Source organism: Panulirus ornatus, chromosome 20, assembly GCF_036320965.1.
Source record: "Panulirus ornatus isolate Po-2019 chromosome 20, ASM3632096v1, whole genome shotgun sequence".
In the NCBI taxonomy this organism is placed as follows: domain Eukaryota; kingdom Metazoa; phylum Arthropoda; class Malacostraca; order Decapoda; family Palinuridae; genus Panulirus; species Panulirus ornatus.
In genome coordinates, this window is record NC_092243.1 from 62,694,470 (window position 1) to 62,710,528 (window position 16,059).

At 42.7% G+C, this 16,059-nt stretch overlaps 1 protein-coding gene across 1 annotated transcript in view; it reads left to right on the forward strand.

Moving 5' to 3' along the window:
• The window catches only part of LOC139756068 (prolactin-releasing peptide receptor-like), a 208,088-nt gene extending 194,516 nt beyond the window's left edge, over positions 1-13,572 (forward strand). Inside the window, exon 2 of the mRNA XM_071675079.1 lies at positions 12,578-13,572. The gene's annotated coding sequence lies outside the window, so the exon portion shown is untranslated. The remainder of the gene's footprint in view (positions 1-12,577) is intronic.
• Positions 13,573-16,059: the final 2,487 nt, after the last annotated feature.

Here is a 16,059-nt window from a genome sequence, read left to right on the forward strand (position 1 = left end):
TATGTTTTCTTCATTTTCTATTTACCTATTTTTTTTTAGGGGGGTGACTGCTAATTCAGCCTCTCAGGTACTCGTAACTGTGTAGGGTGTTGGCCTCAACTGGCCTCATCAGGGCCACCTTTCTCCCTACCTTCAGTGTCTCCGGGAGGGTCTCCGGTGGCCTCCTTCTTGAAGATGACCACGTCCTCAGTGTGCTGGGTGGTCCCAGATTGTCCAAATAAGGCGATCTACCACATAGACTTTTCTGGGGGGGGGGGATAATTATCACCCCAGATAATCCTTAGGAAGGATAACAACTCACTGGGATGGGGTAATCGTATCAATTACGCTTATCCAATTCTCCTAAGTCTATCGGACGATCGACTTGGGTAAGGCCCTATCAGGATATCCTCCATCTGTGGGAAATATTGCCTCAATTGGTCCGTATCAAGATCTCCAGAGCCACCGTGGCGACCTGGTTCCCATCCAGACTTCCTCCCACAAGGTATGATCGTCTCGGCTGGACAGATCAAGCTATTTTTGCAATGATGCTGGGCGGGGGGGGAATCGAGTGACGCGTCCCCATCGAGGTCTCGAAGATATTGCGTCGGGAGATCGTCTCACTTGCCCCCCCCTGACCCCCCCTCCCCTTTACCCTCCATCAAGGTTACACACAGAGTGAGTCGGTGATCGATCGATCGTTTCATCCCGGTCCCATATCATACAGTCTCCAATGATACGTTAAAGCAACCGAGTTACTTGTACTGAGATCGAGTCATTTGGGTGTATCGAGGTCTCTGCGTTCGGTCGGACGATCGCCTGGGACAAAACAAGATCTGGTGATCGAAATGTTTCGTGTGTTTTTTTTTTATTTTCCTCATCTTCTCATTTCGTCCGGCTGTATCAATTCATATATCTCCAGATATCACAAGGTTTTCTCTTTCTCTGCCTCCTCTCTTCATTTGAGTCCACCTTTCTATCATCTCTTTCACCCTCATCACGTACTCTCTCTCTCTCTCTCTCTCTCTCTCTCTCTCTCTCTCTCTCTCTCTCTCTCTCTCTCTCTCTCTCTCTCAACCACTTCAGTATACCATTATCTTTAATCCCCCTTTTCCCCCAGCTCCCACAACCTGTTCTTGGAATATCATTAATTTCCTTTACGTCCCCTGACCCCACTGCTGCAGTAAGCTATCCCAAGGTAATATATCAAATGATAATAACAGTAACAATAAGGCACTTCTCACCCTGCTGTCTCATAATGCGCACATCTAATGGCACAAGACGACATCTTATCGCCTCATATTGGCCGACAGGCGGCAGTTAGGTATATCACTATCGCAGCGGGACGTATAGAGAGATATATGATATGATATCACCAGATATAACAAGGACAATGGTAACTGATAACAGACTTAACTATACACAACAAAGACCAAAGCTTTGAATTACTCGTATAGGTACGAAAGGTAACATCGCTATCTATCAATATATATATATATATATATATATATATATATATATATATATATATATATATATATATATATATATATATATATATATATTATCTCTGGGGATAGGGGAGAAAGAATACTTCCCACGTATTCCCTGCGTGTCGTAGAAGGCGACTAAAAGGGGAGGGAGCGGCGTGCTGGAAATCCCCCCCCCCTCTCTTTTTTTTTTTTTTTAATTTTCCAAAGGAAGGAACAGAGAAAGGGGCTAGGTGAGGATGTTCCCTCAGGGGCCTGGTCCTCTGTTCTTAACTCTACCTCGCTGGCGCGGGAAATGGCGAATAGTTGAAAAGAAAGAAATATATATATATATATATATATATATATATATATATATATATATATATATATATATATATATATATATATATATATATATTCCCAGAAGCAGCTCGTTCCTTGATATATAAGTCAGCTGCCAGAAGTCTCCTGGTAGAGGGTACGACACACAGCCAGGCAATCCTGTCATTATGCGCTGTATCAACTGATATTCCCACCGCCGAGCTGCGGCACGTCTGGGACTTGCTGGCAAATCACAGGTTTGTTTACCGTCCTTGTATATATATATCCCCCCACCCCAACTGGTGGGACACGACATACCGAAGACACCTTAATTGGGGGAGCATTCCAATCTCGCCAGACTCTCGCGCCTCTCGTTCGGTCAATATGATACTTATGAACGGTCGGTAAAAGTGTGAAATGTAAGTGAGGACATGAGACTATGTCTTTCTTTCAAACTATTCGCCATTTCCCGCATTAGCGAGGTAGCGTTAAGAACAGAGGACTGGGCCTTTGAGGGAATACCCTCACCTGGCCCAATTCTCTGTTCCTTCTTTTGGAAAATTGAAAAAAAAAAAAAAAAAAAAAAAAATAAACCGAGAGGGGAGGATTTCCAGCCCCCCGCTCCCTCCCCTTTTAGTCGCCTTCTACGACACGCAGGGAATACGTGGGAAGTATTCTTAATCCCCTATCCCCAGGGATAATGAGACTATGTACCGGGATTATATACTTAAACTTATATATTTAAATACAGAATTTTCTTCTACGTAGTTGAGAACTTTCTCTGCTCTATCTGTGCCACCAACGTTTATCAACACAGGCTTAAGTTCTTGATGAAGAAAAAGAATCAAAATAAAACATTTCTGCTTCAATCTTAAGGTTGTTGCCTTCATCTGTCTAGATAATGTCCAATCATAACCTTGATGTTTGTAAATTACAGGTATGCAAACAGTTTCCCAACCAGAATAATGTGTGTAATAGAGTCACACCATCCTAAGGGCAACTGGAAATGCCAACTGTTATTAGTTTTTTGCGATCATTTTCTTTTGCTCTTCCCATTACCTTATACTACAAGCGACGAAGATTGGCGGAACAAATGTACATTACTGTATATGCCACTGCATAAGGCAAGGGGGATAAAAGAGTGTTCAGACTACAGAGGCATAAGTGTGTTGAGTATACTTGGTAAATCATACGGGAAGGTATGGATTGAGAGGGTGAAGGCATGTACAGAGGTTCAAACTGAGGAGGAGCAGTGTGGTTTTATAGGTGGTAGAGGATGTGTGGATCAGGCATTTGCTTTGAAGAATGTTTGTGCGAAATACTTAGAAAACTGGTGGATTTGTTTGTGGCATTAATGGATCTGGAGAAAGCATATGATAGGGTTTATACAGATGCCTTGTGAAAGGTCTTATGAAATTTATGGTGTGGTTGGAAAGCTGCTAGAAATAGAGAATTATTCATCCAGTGTGTAAGACATGTGTACGAGTAGGAAGAGAGAGACTGAATGGTTTCAAGAGGTTAGTGTGTGATGGTCATCATGGTTGTTCAACTTGTTTATGGTTGGGGTGATGAGGGAGATAAGTGCGCGAGTCTTGGAGAGCGGCGAGTAGGCAGTCTGCTGAGGATGAGAGGGCATGGGAAGTGATTCAGCTGTTGTTTGCTGATGATACAGCACTAGTGGCAGATTCGAGTGAGAAACTGCAGAAGTTGGGGTTGTGTATGGAAGAGTGTGTGAAAGGAGGAATTTGAAAATAAATGTGAATAAAAGCAAGGTCGTCAGGTTAAGCAAAGTTGTGGGAGAGGGTACTTGGAGTGAGTTTAAATGGAGAAATCTTGGAGGAAGTGAAGTATTTTGGATACCTGGGAGTGTACATAGCAGCAAATGGATCCATGGAAGCAGAAGTAAGCCTTAGGATGGGGGAAGGAGCGATGGTTCTGGAAGCGCTGAGGAATGTGTGGAGAGAGAACGTTATTTGGGAGGGCAAAAATGGGTATGTTTGAAGGTATAGTATTCCCAACAATGTTATATGGCGCGAGGAATGGGTTATAGTTATATAAGGCTGTGAGCAGGTGGGTGGATATGTTGAAAATTAAATGTTTGAACACAATATGGGTGTTAGGTGGTTTGATCGAGTAAGCAATGAAAGGGTAAGCGAGATGTGTGGTAATAAAAAGAGTGTTGTTGAGAGAGCAGAAGAAGGTGTGTTGAAATGGTTTGGACACATGAAGAGAATGAGTGAGGAAAGATTGACAAGGAGGATATATGTGTCAGATGTGGAGGGAACGAGGAGAAGGCGGGAGACCAAATCGGAAGGAGTGAGAAAGACTTTGAGCGATCTTAGCAGTAAATGCTGGGGTAATTATAAAATCACAGATATATATATATATATATATATATATATATATATATATATATATATATATATATATATATATATATATATATATATATGTGTGTGTGTGTGTGTAAATTACGCTCTGGGTGAAAGGTGACCTGCGTCTGGTCTGTACCATTGTCACTGGACGGAAAGAAGTACAATATCATTGAGGAAGTTTTCATTTCCCTGTTGCTGGATTGCAACGCAGCCTTAAAGTTGCACGAGTCCCGTAAAAGGGATCCTTGAGGTTTATGAAATCAGTGACTGTCCTGTATAACCACACACACACACACACACACACATCGAACTAGGTAAATGTAGAAGAACCAGAAGCCATCACAAGCAATATAACAATAAACCAGTTACAGAGGGTTAGAATAAGAATTTTGACAGTGTTAAGAGTTGCGGATCGAAGTCTGAGTTCCGACAGTATACAAAAGAATCAAAGAGACTTTGCAAGTAATTAAAAACTGTTCTAGAGATAGGGCCCCTCGAATGTAGAACTAACTTACTCCCAGTATCGTACAAGTAAGAATAAAAGACAGACTCACTCACACACACACACACACACACACACACACACACACACACAGACTGACAACAGACAGACAGACAGACACACGCACACACAAACACACATATATATAAGATTAAATGAATTAAAATATGGTTCATCTATACAAGGTTAAGAAATGAAGTAGCGCGAATGTAAAACCGTCTCTGTCTGTCTGTCTGTCTGTCTGTCTCTCTCTCTCTCTCTCTCTCTCTCTCTCTCTCTCTCTCTCTCTCTCTCTCTCTCTCTCTCTCTCTCTCTAACGAAACACAGATATAAAAAGCCCCCATACAGGTCGTCACAGATAAATGACTGCCGTGATACCGAGACCACCAGAGTTTTTCAGGACTGATGAATTCAACCTGCGCTTTACCAACACGTCAAAAACATTTTCAGCTCAGTGTTGGATACATCGGCTGATCTTGTATATAATGGCCAAATTCTCTCTCTCTCTCTCTCTCTCTCTCTCTCTCTCTCTCTCTCTCTCTCTCTCTCTCTCTCTCTCTCTGCCGGCCGTTTGTTTGGTAAAAGCTTTCGTAAATGATTTACGTCGTTATAGACGAGTTGAACTTGGAAAACACACACACACACATATATATAAGTATATATACATATATATATATATATATATATATATATATATATATATATATATATATATATATATTGTTAAAAAGACTATAAATCAGATCCTTTCTGAGATTTTCAAGTTGACTAACATCTCTTCTATTATGGGTGGGGAGGTTGGGTAGAATATCTCGTAATGTTGTTTCAACGTTTCGATACGAGTCCATCAGATCATCTTCAGAAGCGTGTGGAGAGGCCGGTGGAGGAGCTGGGAATCTCTGTGGGTAGCTGGGTGGAGGCTTGGTAATACCGATAGGCGGACGTGTATGTAGCAATGTGCTCTTATTGGTTGTAACGCGACGCTGGGGCCTGTAGCTGGAGTAGTCTATCTTGGCTTGTGTTCTGGTTGTTGAGGTTTGAGGTTGCTCAGTGATGATTAGTGGTTGGGCTTCTTGTGTCTTGTTCACGGCGTAGTATCCCTGTAGATCTAGCAATCATCTCTTGCGTGAGGGCAGTTTTGTGGCTCTTGGTGACATATATTTTGATGAATCCTCCTTCTAGGTGTAGGGTGAATCCTCAGTATTGTGGACAGGTTGTGCTTTCCACATCGGGCCGGAACATGCAGGAGACAGAATGAATTGGAACGATGTGGTATACAGGGGTCGACGTGCCGTCAGTGGACTGAACCAAGACATGTGAAGCGGGAGGGGTAAGCCATGGAAAGGTCTGTGGGGGCTGGCTGTGGATAGGGAGCTGTGGTGTTGGTGAGTTACGCATGACAGCTAGAGAATGGATACAGGCGAATATAGCCTCTATTCCTCTGTTCCTGGCGCTACTTTGCTTTCACGGGAAACGGCGGTCGTGTGTGTGTGTATGTGTGTGTGTAGGTGCGTATATGTTCTTCTGAACAGTTGCTCCGTGTATATAAAGGGCTGATTCGTTCATGTACGGAGAACTGCTGTCACATGTAGGATGGTTCTAGCACTGTATCCTTACTTGACAGAATCAAGACGAAAGCGTTTCGACACATAAACTCTTCCACGCTAACTTCCAAACTTGACCCTTTATTCTCTGTTCTGTAGGTATTACTTTGGTTTTTGCTCCCGAGAGCAGACTGCCTGAGTGCCCCCACAACTAGTAAGACCACACAATATTCGGCAATCTGCAGCGTCACATGATACTGTGTGGTTGTTGGCAACTCAAGGGTGGGCCGTTTCTGATAACTGTTTCTTTCCCTAAACGCGAAGCTTTGGAACTCTCTAGTTTTTCATGTTTTTCCCAATAACTATGACCTGGCATATTCTAAAAGACAGGTTTTTTCATTCCCTCCAAAATTCGTAATTACTTTCCCGTGTCTTTTCGTTTTTTAATTTCATACATTTTTCTATATTTGAACCAAGGACTAGGCCTTGATTTGGACTTTGCTCGATAACTGGAGGCTTCAACATAGATATAAAAAAAAAAATACATATAAACAATATTGAGTTAAATAGGGCATGGAATCGGTATACGATTTAGATTTCAATATAATTTTCTGACACTAGTCCAGTACCGGTTCTTGTATAATCACCATTATGGAAAGATACTCCAATTTCACTTCTAGGGAGACCTTAGTTCACTCGAAGCTGGTGTCATGAGAGAATGGTTCAGTATCCAAGATACCACATGACGGTAGTCCCGCCATTAAGCTTCCAGCTTTAAGTTCAATGTTCCTGAAATATCTACAGCGGCCAGGCTGGAGTGGGTGCAACGGTCTGGATTTGTATTCCATGCGCTGGAAACGAGGAGATCTGTTGCGGTGTCGCCTGCTCGAAACTTACAGCGACACTGACGGAACGGGCGAGTGTATCCAATATGTTGGCTTAGGTCCCGGTACACCAGAGAGCTTGAAGAGACCTGCCGAGTGTGGCAGGACAATATACACAGCCAACTGATCTTGGCTCTTGATGCTCCGCCTGTTATCTTGAATGAGCACATGAACCTGGGAACAAATATTGGAACACACACACACATACACACACACACTCACACACACACATATAGATAAATCTTAACATGTATCTAACGCATGGAATAGATAGACACTATATCATTCTGGGCGTCTGAGGATTCGAACCTGGGCCAGCCGCGTGGGATATTTTTGTTCTGAGCTTTTCACACACTCTGATCTTTCATGATTCCATTTAAGAAAATATTTGCGATTAAATCTTGATTCACAAGTTCTCTGGAGTATCAGTCTCTATCATAATTTTCTGAGTTAGATATGAATCCGATGTAAGTTTTAAAGTTCCTTTTATGAACTCTGATGAATGCTTTCCCCTAAGGAAAAGAAAAAGGAATGATTTTTAAGATATGCCTGTAGCTGCTTCATATTCTACTCGACAATCGAAATATCTTACAATAAAAAATTACAAGCACTCCTATATTACTCAAACTGATTGAATTTGAAAACACATGGGAAAGACACATATAAAAGTCTATTCATTCAATCATTTAGCGGTGATACAGCATTCCATATGACCTTGAAATCACAGATATACAGCATGACATGAACCACATCAAATATTCGTCCAAACATCATTGTACATCACACTGTCAACAGATATCATTTCTTTTCTTTCATGGTTGTGTGTGTGTGTGTGTGTGTGTGTGTGTGTGTGTGTGTGTGAGAGAGAGAGAGAGAGAGAGAGAGAGAGAGAGAGAGAGAGAGAGAGAGAGAGAGAGAGAGAGAGAGAGAGAGAACCATATCACACCAAGGGTGAAAGTTGAGGAGGGCAATTGGTGACACACGTTCCCATCTGTGTAGACCCATGATATCAGTGATGTCCTGCTGGTGACATGCAACCTCACCACCACCGCTGCGAGACTCGTTTCGTGAATAAAACTACGAGGCTGCTCAGTACCAGCACTGGTCATCACAGGTGTGAGAGAGCTACACAGGTGTGCGGGAAGTTATTCCGAAGAAAATACATTACCGCTGTTTATGAGAAATGGAAGGCGAAAGTGCTAAAAATTTATTCATATATATATATATATATATATATATATATATATATATATATATATATATCCCTATGAATCCACGAGGAAAATGACACACAATAAGTTGCCAAGTGCACTTTCGTGTAATAATCACATCATCAGGGGAGACACAGAAGAGAAATATAAGTCAGTTGATATAAATCTAAGAAACAAAGCTAGGACGCCATTTGGTAAACATGTGATTGGAAGAGAAGGAACAGAGCGAGGAGCCAAGTGAGAAATTTTCCCTCTAATTCTCTGTCATCTGTTCTTAACGCTACCTCGCTAATAAGGGAAATTACGAATATGTATGATATATATATATATATATATATATATATATATATATATATATATATATATATATATATATATATATATAAATATATTCATTCATATATATATATACACACACAGTCTGTAAATCTGTTTGTGTGTGTCTATGCATGCGTGCGTAATTGTGACATTCTGGATATTTTGAATGAAAAACTGTAAATAACGTCATGCAAAAATTATGACATTTTTTAAATACTAACGTCTGTCTTTTAATCTTTTTATTCTTCTATTTTTCAGTGAATAAATATCCCACTTAATTAGGGTTCGTCATGTGCACATTTCTCATTACCATCTATGTATGAAGATTTGCAGCAGGTGACCCTTTGGGAATGGTAATAATAATGTATTAACGTGAATATCCATGGGTCTTGACAAGGAAGCAGGAATACACCTATACATCTCCTGAACGATGAGTGATTCACATCATGTCAGTCATATGTAGGACACAGGGCTCGGGGTTTATGACGACCTGACAGCGCAGTACAGAGAGATAAACTGCTTTCCGTCTACGGTCGTATTTCATCTTCAGCGATGAAAGATTATACGTCGTGTCGTCATGTAGTTTACTTGAGCCGCCGGGAATGCAATCTGCCGGGCATCAGTAACTGGAGGCAGAAGCTGGTACGAGAAGAACGCTTGGTAAACGAGGATTTTTGATGACAGTCTATCGTCTGCTTTCTTTCTTTTTTCCTCCCCCACTCGTACCTTAATGACCCTTTAACGGAGAAAGGACACTGAAGGGGAACTATGTGAGGAGGGAAACCTACACATAAAATACACCTCGTGTGGTGATCGGAATATGGTTTAAACTAGGGGAGGGGACTAGTGGGTGAGGCTACACGTTCCCTGGCTGTTTCATTGGCTCTATCTCTCTTACTGTGATGTGTGTGTGTGTGTGGGGGGGGGGGGGGGGGGAAACTACGGCTTACATGAAAGGAATATGGATTTATTAGTGGAGGGACTGCAGTTTAGAGAGGATGGTGCCGGCACAGAGGAAAATGAAGCATTTCATGTACGGTGTGGAGCAGGTTTACCCCCGAGGTAGGCAGCAAATGAAATGGAGTTCAGGGTTTCTTTGTCCAGCCATCATGTGACAGAACACGGAGGGGTGAGATGTAAAGTCGTTAGGCTGTCATGATTAGCAGCGATGGAAATGAAAACACATTTGTTGGGATATATATATATATATATATATATATATATATATATATATATATATATATATATATATATTTTTTTTTTTTTTTTTTTTTTTTTTTTTGTCGCTGTCTCCAGCGTTTGCGAGGTAGCGCAAGGAAACAGACGAAAGAAAGCCCAACCCACCCCCATACACATGTATATACATACGTCCACACACGCAAATATACATACCTACACAGCTTTCCATGGTTTACCCCAGACGCTTCACATGCCCTGATTCAATCCACTGACAGCACGTCAACCCCGGAAAACCACATCGCTCCAATTCACTCTATTCCTTGCCCTCCTTTCACCCTCCTGCATGTTCAGGCCCCGATCACACAAAATCTTTTTCACTCCATCTTTCCACCTCCAATTTGGTCTCCCACTTCTCCTCGTTCCCTCCACCTCCGACACATATATCCTCTTGGTCAATCTTTTCTCACTCATTCTCTCCATGTGACCAAACCATTTCAAAACACCCTCTTCTGCTCTCTCAACCACGCTCTTTTTATTTCCACACATCTCTCTTACCCTTACGTTACTTACTCGATCAAACCACCTCACACCACACATTGTCCTCAAACATCTCATTTCCAGCACATCCATCCTCCTGCGCACAACTCTATCCATAGCCCACGCCTCGCAACCATACAACATTGTTGGAACCAATATTCCTTCAAACATACCCATTTTTGCTTTCCGAGATAATGTTCTCGACTTCCACACATTCTTCAAGGCTCCCAGGATTTTCGCCCCCTCCCCCACCCTATGATCCACTTCCGCTTCCATGGTTCCATCCGCTGCCAGATCCACTCGAAGATATCTAAAACACTTTACTTCCTCCAGTTTTTCTCCATTCATACTTACCTCCCAACTGACTTGACCCTCAACCCTACTGTACCTAATTACCTTGCTCTTATTCACATTTACTCTTAACATTCTTCTTTCACATATATATATCTATATATATATATATATATATATATATATATATATATATATATATATATATATATATATATATATATATTTTTTTTTTTTTTTTTTTTTTTGCTTTGTCGCTGTCCCCCGCGTTTGCGAGGTAGCGCAAGGAAACAGACGAAAGAAATGGCCCAACCCACCCCATACACAAGTATACACATACGTCCACACACACGCAAATATACATACCTACACAGCTTTCCATGGTTTACCCCAGACGCTTCACATGCCTTGATTCAATCCACTGACAGCACGTCAACCTCGGTATACCACATCGCTCCAATTCACTCTATTCCTTGCCCTCCTTTCACCCTCCTGCATGTTCAGGCCCCGATCACACAAAATCTTTTTCACTCCATCTTTCCACCTCCAATTTGGTCTCCCTCTTCTCCTCGTTCCCTCCACCTCCGACACATATATCCTCTTGGTCAATCTTTCCTCACTCATTCTCTCCATGTGACCAAACCATTTCAAAACACCCTCTTCTGCTCTCTCAACCACGCTCTTTTTATTTCCACACATCTCTCTTACCCTTACGTTACTTACTCGATCAAACCACCTCACACCACACAATGTCCTCAAACATCTCATTTCCAGCACATCCATCCTCCTGCGCACAACTCTATCCATAGTCCACGCCTCGCAACCATACAACATTGTTGGAACCACTATTCCTTCAAACATACCCATTTTTGCTTTCCGAGATAATGTTCTCGACTTCCACACATTCTTCAAGGCCCCCAGAATTTTCGCCCCCTCCCCCACCCTATGATCCACTTCCGCTTCCATGGTTCCATCCGCTGCCAGATCCACTCCCAGATATCTAAAACACTTCACTTCCTCCAGTTTTTCTCCATTCAAACTCACCTCCCAATTGACTTGACCCTCAACCCTATTGTACCTAATAACCTTGCTCTTATTCACATTTACTCTTAACTTTCTTCTTTCACACACTTTACCAAACTCAGTCACCAGCTTCTGCAGTTTCTCACATGAATCAGCCACCAGCGCTGTATCATCAGCGAACAACAACTGACTCACTTCCCAAGCTCTCTCATCCCCAACAGACTTCATACTTGCCCCTCTTTCCAAAACTCTTGCATTCACCTCCCTAACAACCCCATCCATAAACAAATTAAACAACCATGGAGACATCACACACCCCTGCCGCAAACCTACATTCACTGAGAACCAATCACTTTCCTCTCTTCCTACACGTACACATGCCTTACATCCTCGATAAAAAATTTTCACTGCTTCTAACAACTTGCCTCCCACACCACATATTCTTAATACCTTCCACAGAGCATCTCTCTCTCTCTCTCTCTCTCTCTCTCTCTCTCTCTCTCTCTCTCTCTCTCTCTCTCTCTCTCTCTCTCTCTCTCTGTCTCTATATATATATATATATATATATATATATATATATATATATATATATATATTGAAGCCTGTATACTGTCAGCTGAATTGTGATAGCCCTTACTATATTACTATATGACTAGAATGAGATGAGAATTCTATTGTCTGGCTTACCAAATCTGTATGTCCAAACTGTACGTTTCTATTATCGACATCCATCTTATAATCTCTTGACAATATTATGGTCTTGAATGAATTCGATTATTTATCTACTGTATGTTCGCGGAATATATATAAATCGGAGTCTATATAAATGGAATACACTACAAATCGCTTATGGTGTATGAAGACATTATATGTCGTCTTTATATAGATCATGTCTGAAATTTGACAAGAAATGTAACCTGTTACATTTTTTTTTTCTTCAGGTGACGAGATCATGTCTCCGGGCTGTGTGACGCGGGCGTGACGGTGGCGACCGCAGCATTCCACCAAGCACCGGAGCACAGCGGTCTGTCTCCATCACCACCACCAAACATCTTCACCGCCCATGTCATACTCTGATGATCCCCCCTCCCACCACGCATGTGTGACGACGACCCACAATCGCTGCGACGACGACAACTACCTCTGACGACCATCACTGCTATCATGAACGACCACCACTGCTATAATGAACTACCAACACCACTGCGATAATGAACTAACACCACTACCACTGCGATGTATGCAACCACCATCACCTGCGCCAGTGGAATAACAACAATTTACCACCATCTCCAGCCACGAGGAAGAAGAAGAAGAAGAAGAAGAAGAAGAAAGCTCCCACTTGGACAGCTCAATGACCAACCGCTCGTTTCACCTGCCACTGAAACAAAGACACACCACTGCCACTGATACAGCTAGGGTAGATACTTCTAGATATTTACTAGATGGTTACTAGATGGACAGAGGTTCTAATCTGTCTAGGCAGACACCATCATGAGTGATTACGATCACCATCATCACTTCTGTAGAGTTCACTTTCATCACCATGATGAATGGTGGTGATCATGATCACCCTTAAGTCACTATACACTTCATGATCACTTTCCCTTGGTAAAATAACTTTCACTATCACTTGGTAAATATATCACTATTGGCTTGACCATCACTCTCAATCACCATCATCATCACCATCACCATCATCATCACCATCAAAGACAGTAAGGTTCGCTAACATCACTATCAGTTTTCTCCGTGACCCCTTTCATCATCATCCTCCTCCTCACCCTCGTCTTCCTTAGGCATACCACAGTCACTATCATTGTCACCTTATCATTCTCAGTGTGAGAAGCATCCCTCACTATCATCACCATCACCAGTGAGGTAGAGAGACACACTAGCGTAATGTCAAATGGTGCCATTCTCACCATACTCAACCATTGTATCGTGGCGGAGATCCGTGGCGGAGATCCGTGGCGGAGCTCCGTGGCGGAGCTCCGTGGCGGAGCTCCGTGGCGGAGATCCGTGGCGGAGATCCGTGGCGGAGATCCGTGGCGGAGATCCGTGGCGGAGATCCGTGGCGGAGCTCCGTGGCGGAGATCCGTGGCGGAGATCCGTGGCGGAGATCCGTGGCGGAGCTCCGTGGCGGAGCTCCGTGGCGGAGCTCCGTGGCGGAGATCCGTGGCGGAGATCCGTGGCGGAGATCCGTGGCGGAGCTCCGTGGCGGAGATCCGTGGCGGAGCTCCGTGGCGGAGATCCGTGGCGGAGATCCGTGGCGGAGATCCGTGGCGGAGATCCGTGGCGGAGATCCGTGGCGGAGATCCGTTACTTCGTGTCGTTAGGAAGAAGTGTTAATGACAGCAGTCGACGTTACAACGACTACCTGAGATAGTTCACCTGTTGCCATCGTCAGACGGTGTTAACGACCATTACTACTAACATACTTGACAACCACTATTACAAGATTGGTGCTTGGCTACCACCATTACTGGAACTATGCTTGACTATCACCATGCCCATTACTAAGCTTGACTATCACCATGCCCATTACTAAGCTTGACTATTACCATGCCCATTACTAAGCTTGACTATCACCATGCCCATTACTAAGCTTGACCATCACCATGCCCATTACTAAGCTTGACTATTACCATGCCCATTACTAAGCTTGACTATTACCATGCCCATTACTAAGCTTGACCATCACCATGCCCATTACTAAGCTTAACTATTACCATGCCCATTACTAAGCTTGACCATCACCATGCCCATTACTAAGCTTGACTATCACCATGCCCATTACTAAGCTTAACTATCACCATGCCCATTACTAAGCTTGACCATCACCATGCCCATTACTAAGCTTGACTATCACCATGCCCATTACTAAGCTTGACTATCACCATGCCCATTACTAAGCTTAACTATCACCATGCCCATTACTAAGCTTGACTATCACCATGCCCATTACTAAGCTTAACTATCACCATGCCCATTACTAAGCTTAACTATCACCATGCCCATTACTAAGCTTGACTATCACCATGCCCATTACTAAGCTTGACTATCACCATGCCCATTACTAAGCTTAACTATCACCATGCCCATTACTAAGCTTGACTATCACCATGCCCATTACTAAGCTTGACTATCACCATGCCCATTACTAAGCTTGACTATCACCATGCCCATTACTAAGCTTAACTATCACCATGCCCATTACTAAGCTTAACTATCACCATGCCCATTACTAAGCTTGACTATCACCATGCCCATTACTAAGCTTGACTATCACCATGCCCATTACTAAGCTTAACTATCACCATGCCCATTACTAAGCTTGACTATCACCATGCCCATTACTAAGCTTGACTATCACCATGCCCATTACTAAGCTTGACTATCACCATGCCCATTACTAAGCTTGACTATCACCATGCCCATTACTAAGCTTGACTATCACCATGCCCATTACTAAGCTTGACCATCACCATGCCCATTACTAAGCTTAACTATCACCATGCCCATTACTAAGCTTGACTATCACCATGCCCATTACTAAGCTTAACTATCACCATGCCCATTTCTAAGCTTGACTATCACCATGCGCCATTACTAAGCTTGACTATCACCATGCCCATTACTAAGCTTGACTATCACCATGCCCATTACTAAGCTTAACTATCACCATCCCATTACTAAGCTTAACTATCACCATGCCCATTACTAAGCTTAACTATCACCATGCCATTACTAAGCTTGACTATCACATGCCATTACTAAGCTTGACAATCACCATGCCCATTACTAAGCTTGACATCACCATGCCCATTACTAAGCTTACTATCACCATGCCCATTACTAAGCTTGACATCACCATGCCCATTACTAAGCTTGACTATCACCATGCCCATTACTAAGCTTAACTATCACCATGCCCAGTTACTAAGCTTGACTATCACCATGCCCATTACTAAGCTTGACTATCACCATGCCCATTACTAAGCTTAACTATCACCATGCCCATTACTAAGCTTGACTATCACCATGCCCATTGACTAGCTTGACGATCACCATGCCCATTACTAAGCTTAACTATCACCATGCCCATTACTAAGCTTGACTATCACCATGCCCATTACTAAGCTTGACTATCACCATGCCCATTACTAAGCTTGACTATCACCATGCCCATTACTAAGCTTGACTATCACCATGCCCATTACTAAGCTTGACTATCACCATGCCCATTACTAAGCTTGACTATCACCATGCCCATTACTAAGCTTGATGCATGACTACCACCATGGTTACAACTACTGTATGGTTGACTTTTACCAATGGTAAGGTTGACTATCTTCACCAAGCTTGACTATGCTAACCACCGCCTTTACCATCATCAAACGTAACTACCATCATTACCGCT